The sequence below is a fragment of the Ranitomeya variabilis genome, chromosome 6, assembly GCF_051348905.1.
Source record: "Ranitomeya variabilis isolate aRanVar5 chromosome 6, aRanVar5.hap1, whole genome shotgun sequence".
In the NCBI taxonomy this organism is placed as follows: Eukaryota; Metazoa; Chordata; class Amphibia; order Anura; family Dendrobatidae; genus Ranitomeya; species Ranitomeya variabilis.
The window spans coordinates 29,705,243-29,717,521 of NC_135237.1; positions in this window are offsets into that span (position 1 = coordinate 29,705,243).

A 12,279-nucleotide genomic window follows, 5' to 3' on the forward strand; every position below is an offset into this window, starting at 1 on the left:
AGAGGCTTGCAATGTAGTAGAGCTGAGTAGATCAGGTGAATTTCTGTGGTGATGTTCCAGAGCCCTGCAATGTAGCAGAGTTGAGGAGACTCATAGTGGTGATGCAGCAGAACCCTGCTATGTAACAGAGTTGAGGAGACTCATAGTGGTGATGCAGCAGAGCCCTGCAAAGTAGCAGAGTTGAGGTGACTCATTGTGGTGAGGCAGCGGAGCCCTGCAATGTAGGAGAGCTGAGTAGGTCAGGTGAACCTCTGTGGTGATGTACCAGAGCCCAGCAATGTAGCAGAGTTGAGTAAATCATGTGACTTTCTATGGTGATGTAGCAGAGCCCAGCAATGTAGAAGAGTTGAATTGGTCAGATGGCTCTATGGTATTAAGCTTTTGCAGTGACAATGATGCCATCTACCTGAATACTCAGGCAGCATACCACCACCTGAACCGGCTTATAAACCTTGGGACCGTAAACCTCAGAGATGCACTAATCTGATGCAGAGAAGATCAGAAGGAGTTGGCCGCACCAGGGTAATATTACAACACCAAACGTTACCCTACAGGACCTTCCATAGTAAGCTCAATCTCTGGCCATAAGATACGTACCTACGTGTACGGCAAGAAAACATTGTAGAGAAGAAACATCTCAGACCATTCTTTCCTGACACATGGAAAGCAAGAGAAAATTATTTCCACATGTTGTTTCCAAACTATAAAAATATAATACCTGGCAAGCATCCGGGTTTTCATGGTGACGAAAGAAGTGAACCTTCTCTTTCGATCAAGAGGTGATGCCTTCTTGTGTCCTAAATTTCTCCTACAGAATCTTGGATTGTGGATTTATAGAGCTAGTCAAAGAGAAAAAAGAGATCAGATACATTGATATTATAAATGCTTTCCTGGTTGTGCTGCTCCCTACAGACACTGAGCTGACACCATGGAAGTCGTTTGTTTCCACGTAGCTTTGTCCAGAGACCACAGACATTTTTATTTTAGGAGTTTGATGCACCAAATTTATTACGAGGCGTGGAACTCAATGAGTTTGGCTCATCTCACCATTTTCAAGATCTATGCTTGCTGTCAGAGAAAGAGAAGACAATTGTTTCCGCTCAGAGACAGCAAATCTGCACATAGCAAGTCCTGCTCTCAGTGGATACAATTGTATCAGTGCAGACAATGCTCTGTGGACTCCAAACTGATACATTGTGGCAAACAAGCAGATAGATTTGTGTAGCTTCAGCTGTGTTTAGCTCACAGAGCATTGTCTACACTGTATCCAGTACAGACAATGCTCTGTGGACTCCAAACTGATACATTGTGGCAAAGAAGCAGAGAGATTTGTGCAGCTTCTGCTGATTCATTTAGCTCACAGAGCATTGTCCACACTTGATACAGTTGTATCCACTGAGCTCTGGACTCGCTTTGTGCAGTTACTGCATCTGAATGGCAAGAAATGTTCTCGTTCATTTACAGCAAGCAGTGATCTTGGAAACGGTGAAGAATTGAAAGACGAAGTTTATTAGAAAGTTGTAGAACTTTTCATTTATACAGCGATGTAGAAAAAACCTGAAAACCCCGGTGATCCCTATAAGCTTTTACATGTGGAGCGAAGATGGAGCGGAGTAATGAGCGACTCGGCTCTGCTACATTTTCATATCCCCTATATCCTGGGGTAGCACACCGCCTCCTGTCTGCACTGCAGTATTGGGAGGTTGTAGTGAGTAATTGCCGTTCATGCATTTCTCCTAACATCCAAATTAAGGATGACAGGAGCAGAGGCGATCACGGCAGCAACAGGCGGAATATTCGGAAATCTACCAAGTGCGGCCATGTGGTGCCAACATGTGTCCTGTACGTGTGAAGCATCCGGGTGGGAGCGGAGGGGATTGTTTTAGGAAGGAAGTTTATTTCATACCATGAAACAACACAAATTCAATCACCGCTCCATTTAACCCTTCTGGTGCACGGATCCCGGGAGAGAAAGGGTTAAAACAAAGGAGACATCCCATCCCAGGCTTTCTGTAAGTGGCGGTCCCACCGATGCCAGGGAACAGACATGGCCCCCCAGCTTCCCTGGGGATCTTTGTTCCCCCGGGTCCCTGGGGCCCATCTGAGGGCTCTTATCAGGAGACATCTCAGCTCCGTTCATCCCGGCCCGGTCCAGAGCGGATACTCAGGATATCACCCAGATACTACAGCCCCCATCATCTGCGGAGGAGAAGATCCGCCTCGGAGGAACAAATACTGATCATAGGGGGGGCGCGGCCAATCACTGGCCCCGGGCGCATAGAGTCACCACCATAGAGTATCCAATGGGGGAGAGTGGGCTACAGTGTATTCAAGAGGCTCAGATACAGCAGCTCAGCAGACAGTATCACACATAATATGCTTAGATACACCTACTCAGCAGACAATATCACACATAATATGTTTAGATACACTGGCTTAGATACTCTTAGATACAACGGCTCAGAGCACAGTATCACACATAATATGCTTAGATACACCAGATTTATCAGTATCACATATGATAGGCTTAGATATACCAAATCCATCAGAGACACATATGATAGGCTTAGATACACCAGATCCAACAGTACCACATATCATAGGCTTAGATACACCAGATCCTTCACTACCACATATGATAGGCTTAGATACACCAGATCCATCACTACCACATATGATAGGCTTAGATACACCAGATCCTTCAGTACCACATATGATAGGCTTAGATACACCAGATCCATCACTACCACATATGATAGGCTTAGATACACCAGATCCTTCACTACCACATATGATAGGCTTAGATACACCAGATCCTTCACTACCACATATGATAGGCTTAGATACACCAGATCCTTCACTACCACATATGATAGGCTTAGATACACCAGATCCTTCAGTACCACATATCATAGGCTTAGATACACCAGATCCATCACTACCACATATGATAGGCTTAGATACACCAGATCCTTCACTACCACATATGATAGGCTTAGATACACCAGATCCTTCACTACCACATATGATAGGCTTAGATACACCAGATCCTTCACTACCACATATGATAGGCTTAGATACACCAGATCCTTCAGTACCACATATCATAGGCTTAGATACACCAGATCCTTCAGTACCACATATCATAGGCTTAGATACACCAGATCCTTCACTACCACATATGATAGGCTTAGATACACCAGATCCATCACTACCACATATCATAGGCTTAGATACACCAGATCCTTCAGTACCACATATGATAGGCTTAGATACACCAGATCCTTCAGTACCACATATCATAGGCTTAGATACACCAGATCCTTCAGTACCACATATGATAGGCTTAGATACACCAGATCCATCACTACCACATAGATATGACATGTTTTTCTTGCAGACTCTCTGGCGGTGATCCGCCGGCCGGCACATGCTATGGTGTAACGTCTGCACGGACCCTCGCTGCCGTGCTCCCCAGCACAAGCCCCAGGGGCACCTGTGTCATCCCTGATCTTGCAGATTGCACTGATCCAGAGCAGAACCCGCCCCTGAAACAAACACCCCTTATTGTGTGCAGGGAGTGACGCAGACCCTCCACTCCAAAAAAAAAAATCATTTTTTTTGTTTTTCAGGTTCATCTGTTTCCATTTAGCGCTAATTTAATATGTTGGGTAAAACAAACTTTGGATGGAGGCGGCACAGATAAGGGGTCTGTGTAATCACTCCTACTGTGCGCGCCGCAGGATTGAAGAAGTGCAGTGGAACCTAATTATATTGTATTTTAATTTGCGGTGTCACTATGTTTTCTATAAAGGCTCCAGAATAAACTGTTATGACAAGGAAAAGATTGAGAAATGCAAATACCACGTCTAGAAGAGTTAGCGCCCCACATGACGAGTCATACGTTATGTCTCTGTACAGGAAGACCTTCAGATGGAAGAGGAAAACTTGTGTGCACAATATTGATGCAATGTATCCCTTATAGAATATACGAAAATAGAAGATATAATTTTAAAAAATCCTTAAATGATCCCTGACATTTTAACAATTTTGCATAAATCAATAGCGGAGGTGAATATAAGAAACATCAGCTTCTTTCTCCACTTATGAGCCACTTTGTCCCCTCCTCTGCTACCTAAAGTCATCATTAACACTGAAAAACAGTTCAAATCCATCTCTCTCAAAACAAGAAAGACTTCTGAATCAGGCCGGCGTCAGTCACACTAGCGAGTTTTACGGACGTATGAGGGGTGCAGAAAATACGGATTGCACACGGCCCAATGATTCCCTATGGCCCTGCTCCTATCTGACGTATTTTACTGATCCGTATTATGCGGTCTTGTACGGCCGTAGAAAATCACAGCATGCTGCGTTTGTCACCGTATTGCGCAAAAAAATCGCCAATGAAAGTCTATGGGGGCGAGAAAAACACGGATTACACACGGACCAGCAGTGTGACTTGCGAGAAATACGCAGCGGTGTTAGAGAGAAAAGCCGGTAATTCAGTGCGGTGTACAGTAAAATCACACTGACAGGTTAGAACAGAATAGGTAGAATAAACGTGTACACATAGAATAGGTATATATATATATATATATATATATATATATATATATATATATCTAATATATAAAGCTGAATGTGTGTGTGTGTGTATGTATGTATGTATGTATGTATGTCCGGGATTGGCATCTGAACCGTAGCAGCTACAGCCACAAAATTTTGCACAGTCACACGTCTGGACCCCGAGAGCGTCATAGGCTATGTTGTGAGGTGAAATTTTAACCCCGCGCTTTCCAATTCACCAAACAATTTTGCCCCTATCTACATAATGGGGAAAAAGTGAAAGGAAAAGTGTTGGAGGCGTCGCAGCTACAGGCACAAAATTTTGCACAGTCACACGTCTGGACCCTGAGAGCGTCAAAGCTATATTGTGAGGTGAAATTTTAACCCCGCGCTTTCCAAGTCACCAAACAATTTTGCCCCTATCTACATAATGGGGAAAAAATGAAAGGAAAAGTGTTGGAGGCAAATTAACAGCTGCCAGATGTGAACAAGGGGGACTTAAAGAATGACAGCGATGGCACCAAAGAGTATATACTGTACAGTTGCTAAGGTGGGGCCCCAACATGGGATAATCACACCACCACGGGGATATGAACACACACACAAAATGCGCCACACACTACCACGTGCTCGAACACATATACCACCCTCAGTGCACATTTCACCACACATACACCAACCTCGCCACATAAAAGTAGAAACACAAAAGTCGCCGCTCAAAACTCGCCACGCGCAAAACTCTCCACATGCAAAACTCGCCACACGTGCAAAACTCGCCACACGCAAAACTTGCACACGCAGAAAAATTGCCACACGCAGAAAAATTGCCACATGCACAAAAGTTGCAACACATGCAAAAGTTGCCTCACACAAAACTTGCACATACTCAAAAGGCACCACACATAAAACTCGCCACGCGCAAAACTCGCCATGCGCAAAACTTGCTGCACACAACTTGCTACACTAACCTGTCACATGCAACTCGACACACAAAAAGTTGCTACACGCATGTCGCCACACAAAACTCATCTCACAAAAGTCCCTACATGCATGTCGCCACACGCAACTCAACACACACAACTTGACACACGAAACTCGCCCTAAAACACACACAAGTCTGGTATCCTTCAAAAATAAAAATCTGATTAATAAGCAGACAAACTACAAGAGCAACAAATGTACCATATAGGAATCCGGCAGCTGTCAGTCACATGACCAGTCTATTATGTGTATGTGTGAGCTAATATATACTGCCAGGGGGTGGGCTTACTGTTGGCTGGGGATTTATCAGGCTGCCATTTTAGCTTACAAATACTGAGGTAAAAATACTGACCAAATAACGTGTGAACGAGGGCTAATACAGGAGGAGATGGCATACAGCTATATACTATATACAGGAGATGACACACAGGTATATACTATTTACAGGGGAGATGACACACAGGTATATACTATATACAGGAGGAGATGACACACAGATATATACTATATACAGGAGAGATGACACACAGGTATATACTATATAGAGGAGGAGATGACATACAGGTACATACTACATACAGGAGGAGATGACATACAGGTATATACTATATACAGGAGGAGATGACACACAGGTATATACTATATACAGGAGCAGATTACCTACAGGTATATAGTATATACAGGAGGAGATGACACAGGTATATGCTATGTATAGGAGGAGATGACATACAGGTATATACTATATACAGGAGATGACACACAGATATATACTATATATAGGTGAGATGACACACAGGTATATACTATATACAGGAGATTACATACGGGTATATCTAATATATAAAGCTGAATGTGTGTATGTATGTATGTGTGTATGTCCGGGATTGGCATCTGTACCGTCGCAGCTACAGCCACAAAATTTTGCACAGTCACACGTCTGGACCCCGAGAGCGTCATAGGCTATGTTGTGAGGTGAAATTTTAACCCCGCGCGTTCCAATTCACCAAACAATTTTGCTCCTATCTACATAATGGGGAAAAAGTGAAGGGAAAAGTGTTGGAGGAAAATTGACAGCTGCCAGATGTGAACAATGAGGACTTAAAGAATGAGAGCGATGGCGACAAAGAGTATATACCGTACAGTTGCTAAGGTGGGGCCCCGACATGGGATACTCACCACACACGGGGATATGAACACAAACACAAAATGCGCCACACACTACCACGTGCTTGAACACATATACCACCCTCAGCACACATTTCACCACACACACACACCAACCTCGCCACATAAAAGTCGAAACACAAAAGTCACCACTCAAAACTCGCTACATGCAAAACTCGCCATATGCAAAACTAGGCTCACGCAAAACTCGCCACACGTGCAAAACTCACCTCATGGAAAACTCACCTCATGCAAAACTTGCACACACAGAAAAATTGCCACATGTACAAAAGTTGCACCACATGCAAAAGTTGCCTCACACAAAACTTGCACATACTCAAAATGCACCACACATAAAACTCGCCACGCGCAAAACTCGCCATGCACAAATCTTGCTGCACACAACTTGCTACACTAACCTGTCACATGCAACTCAACACACAAAATGTTGCTACACGCATGTCGCCACACAAAACTCATCTCACAAAAGTCGCTACATGCATGTCGCCACACGCAACTCAACACACACAACTTGACACATAAAACTCGCCCTAAAACACACACAAGTCTGGTATTGTCCTTCAAAAATAAAAATCTGATTAATAAGCAAACTACAAGAGCAACAAATGTACCATATAGGAAATACGGCAGCTGTCAGTCACATGACCTGTCTATTATGTGTATGTGTGAGCTAATATATACTGCCAGGGGGGAGGGCTTCCTGTTGGCTGGGGATTTATCAGGCTGCCAATAGCAACCAATCACAGCTCAGCTTCTATTTTGCTACAGTTAATTAACCTGAGCTCTGATTGGTTAATATAGGCAACAAAGACATTCTCAGTATAACAAAGCTAATATATGTTGTGAAATGCTTCTATTTGCTTAGTTTTTGCCTTTTAATAATTACATTTCTATCTATTTGTTTTGTGGTTTTTGTGTGCAGAATAAATTTTTGTTAACACATTCTATTTTGCTAACAGCAGTCATTAACCCGGGCGAAGCCGGGTAGTACAGCTAGTATATATATATATGTCAGTGAGACACATATATATATATTTATATTTCATACAGCGCTAGATATCATAAAAGCCGGTAATTCAATTGCCGGCTTTTCATTTCTCCTTCCCAAACCCGACATGATATGAGACATGGTTTACATACAGTAAACCATCTCATATCCCTTTTTTTTTTTGCATATTCCACACTGCTAATGTTAGTAGTGTGTATGTGCAAAATTTGGGCCCTCTAGCTATTAAATTAAAGGGTTAAATCACGGAGAAAATTGGCGTGGGCTCCCACGCAATTTTCTCCGCCAGAGTGGTAAAGCCAGTGACTGAGGGCAGATATTAATAGCCAGGAGAGGGTCCATGGTTATTGGCCCCCCCCGCCTACAAACATCTGCTCCCAGCCACCCCAGAAAAGGCACATCTGGAAGATGCGTCTATTCTAGCACTTAGCCTCTCTCTTCCCACTCCCTGTAGCGGTGCGATGTGGGGTAATGAAGGGTTAATGTCACCTTGCTATTGTAAGGTGACATTAAGCCGGATTAATAATGGAGAGGCGTCAATTATGACACCTATCCATTATTAATCCAATTGTATGAAAGGGTTAAAACACACACACACATTATTACAAAGTACTTTAATGAAATAAAGACACAGGGTGTTTTAATATTTTATTAGACTCTTAATCCACCTGAAGACCCTCATTCTGTAAAGAAGGAAAAATAAAAAATCAACAATATCCCATACCTTCCGTCAGGTCACGTCCCACGATGTAAATCCATCTGAATGGGTTAAATCATTTTACACCCAGGAGCTGTGCTAATGCAGTCGCTCCTGTCTGTAAAACTTGGTGAATGAATGGAATGCAGGGGAATGTCCTGTAGTTACCTTGAGTCGCGGTGATGCGCCCTCTGCTGGATGTCCTCATATGAACTCGAGCCTGGGAATTTTTCTCATGCTCGAGTTCATATGAGTTCATCCAGCAGAGGGTGCATCACCGCGACTCAAGGTAACTACAGGACATTCCCCTGCTTTCCATTCATTCTCTGGGGTTTTACAGCCAGGAGCACAGCTGGATTAGCAGAGCTCCTGGGCGTAAAATGATTTAACCCCTTCAGATGGATTTACATCATGGGACTTGCCAGAATGACGGAAGGTATGGGATATTGTTGTTTTTTTATTTTTCCTTTTTTACAGAACGAGGGTCTTCAGGTGGATTAAGAGTCTAATAAAATATTAAAACACCCTGTGTCTTTATTTCATTAAAGTACTTTCTAATAATGTGTGTGTGTGTTTTATTAACCATTTCGCATTATTGGATTAATAATGGATAAATGTCAGGTGTGATCAGATTACAGCTGTCTGTCTAAAAACAAAAGAGACTGCCAAATCACTAAGATATCAGATTACAGCTGTCTGTCTAAAAACAAAAGAGACAGCCAGATCTCTGAGAGATCATATTATAGTTATCTGTCTAAAAACAAAAGAGAGTGCCAGATCACTGAGAGATCAGATTACAGCTGTCTGTCTAAAAACAAAAAAGACTGCTGTATCACTGAGAGATCAGATTACAGCTGTCTGTCTAAAACTATGGAGAGGAATAGGGATTTTGCAAAGTGAGGCAGAGGAGAGAGAGACACAGACCAGAACAGACTGTGCTCTTCTCTATTAAGTAGGGATGAGCAGACCTGCAAACGTTTGGGTTATGGTACCCGACCCGAACTTTATTCCAAAGTTCAGTTCAGGTACCTGAAGTGTACCCGAACTTCAACTAGGACCTGAACCCCATTGAAAAAAATAGGGACCGGAACTTTTGATTTGGAAAACTCTCTCTCCTCCTGGACTTCACCCAGAACTCCAAACATTGCAACGGATTTCCTGGAGAAGTCTCTATTTGGCGATTAGCACCAGACACTAACTGTAAAAACTCTGAGAGGTTCACTCATTTTAACTTTTAAATGTTTTATCTCACCCAAGAGCTGAATTCACATCTACGCTGCTCAGTACTGCTGTATAATGTCCTCCATGCTACTGCTGCTTCTGTGCATGTGTTCCATAGAGACAGGGGAGCTGGAATCCTTCATGTCTTTGTGTGCTGTGTATGGAAGACATTATAGCAGGTAGTCTACATTCACCAGCTCAGAGACAACTGAAAATTAGCGATAGAGCCACCTTTGTGATATGAAATGCTGGATTCACGTCATATAGTCTGAAATAGAGTCACTCCTCATGACTTTTACTGACGCTGATGATTCCGCAACTCATTAGCTCTTCCCTGCAGTTGGAGAGAAGGGTCCGAGCCCTGGTTGATCTTACTCCTTTCGGGAAGGTTGATTTTTTATCTATCAGACGTTTATGGATCATCGAGAACTATTTTTGGAATACCGCTTTATGATATTTTTTACTTTCTGCCTTTTTCTCATGTTACCATATAATAATCGGATCTGACCCAATATCTTATGACCGTATTAGGCTTCCATGTGTAGGTTCTGTAAGGGCTGCGCTCATTATTACTCCACTGTGAATGTGTGGTCACACAAAGATCTTTTCAGGAGCATATCCATCTGAAAAAGCGCAGCGAAACTACATAATAATCCGATCTGATCCAACATCTTGTGACCACGACCCTGACCGCATTGGACTTCCATATCTAGGGTCTGTGTGGGCTGCACTCATCATTACTCCGCTGTGAATGTGTCTTCACACTATGTCTTTTTTTGGAAGATTCTGCCTAGAATCCGTCTGAAAAAGCACAGCGAAACGGACACAAAAAATTAACATAGAGAACAACAATGTAAACATTATATTCCGTCTTAATGGCAATTTTCTGTCTTTCGTCAATTCTTTTAACTGCTTCAGAGGTTGGAAACTGTGAAGTGGTTAAAAGAAGTAACGTGTTCTTTCTTACATTATGGCGGAAGGTATAGAGAAAAGACACCGGCTGTGGAGCCACCGTGAGAAGCAACGACAAATCCTCCAGCGAAGACACTTTAGGAAGAGAACTTCCGGCGTTTTCTTCAAGAGGTTTCACCTAGAAAAACTCAGCAGCTTGGCCACCACAAAAAAAAAAAATGTTGTGCCTTAGAGAGTATGTAGAGTACCCGTAGAGAATGGATTTTTTGGAGACGTTTTCTGGAGCAGATCCTCTTCAAAAAGCTCCTCAGAAACTGCTTCAAAAACACTTGGAAAACTCCTTCAAATCAGTTATATGGCAAATCTACTTCATATATATGAGGAGTTTTTTTTCAAGTTTTTCTTTTTATAAAAGAGGTTTCCAAAAACACCTTTTGTAGAAAAAAGAAAGTCCATGTCACTTCTTTGAAGTGGAACCTGAAGGAACCCTCTTGAAAACGAGGCACGTTCCAATTAAAAGGCTGCAAAGAAAAAAACTTTTCCAAAACTCTTCACGAAGTGAGTGATTCAAGAAAAACTCCACCAAAAAAGAGTTTCGTGAAAACTCATGTTTTTTTGGGTTGCATGGCAAGAACTTGGCTTGTGTTACTTCCTGAGGGAGTTAAGACATGACTTTTTTCAAAGAAAAAGAAAAAAAGAAATCACCATTTTACCAGAATATATTGTTCCCCGAGGTGTTAATATAACGCTGAAATAAAAGATGTCTTGTTCAAGCTGTAACCCCATCGTGCGGCCAACTGGAGGCTGATAATGTTACTTTCTGACCGCGCTCCAGAACACGCCAGATCTGGCTACTTCGACATGTACGCTCCAACAAGGAAGGTATTCCTTTAAATCCTTTCCAGCTTTTTTTTTTTTTCTCTCGTATGGACAAAATCCTGGAAAATATTAATGGCTAACATCTGCCATGATTAAGTGCAATGCAGCAAATCCGCATATCAAACACACAATGTGTCTTTATTTAAGTCAGACCTGGGGTGTTGATAGTTTGACACATTTTTATTATAAGTCAGAGGCTGAAGGGCTCAATCAATCAATGGTGAGGGCGCGTTCTGCTCCGAAAATTTACCGCGGCGTAAAATGCTTTCAGTGTCTGATAATAATAATATTTCGGCATTCATTGTGCGTAAGGAGGATTATGGTAAAATGTATAGGACATAAGGATGTCCTGGAAGTTTGCCGGAGCTCCCCCTAGAGGCCGGAGGATTTTACTCTCATAGGGATATTATAGGGTTGGGCAGAGAAGGCAGTTGCCCAGGGCTCCATGTAGAAGGGGCTGCAATTGTTTAAAGTCACATTGGCTTACATTTGCTTTCCTCAATGTATTTCTGAAAGCTGCTTCTAAATATGCATTATATTTGCAAATTATTTGGACTTTTGAGAAAATTGGGCAGGAAACAGCCTAGGAAATGATGCAAAAGTCTACTATTGCTCATAGCAGGAATAGAGAGATTGGAGCAACAGTCATAGAGTGCAAATTTATGGTCGAAGCCATTTAAAAAGGCGCCAATTTTATCAAAGGGATGATAGACGATAAATTTAACACTGTTTGTCTAACTTTACATCACCTTTAGCTTGCCTTACTTTGCGTTACTTTTTTACCTACAACTTTTATAACGAGCTATAAAAATTTCTGCGGATACAACTCATA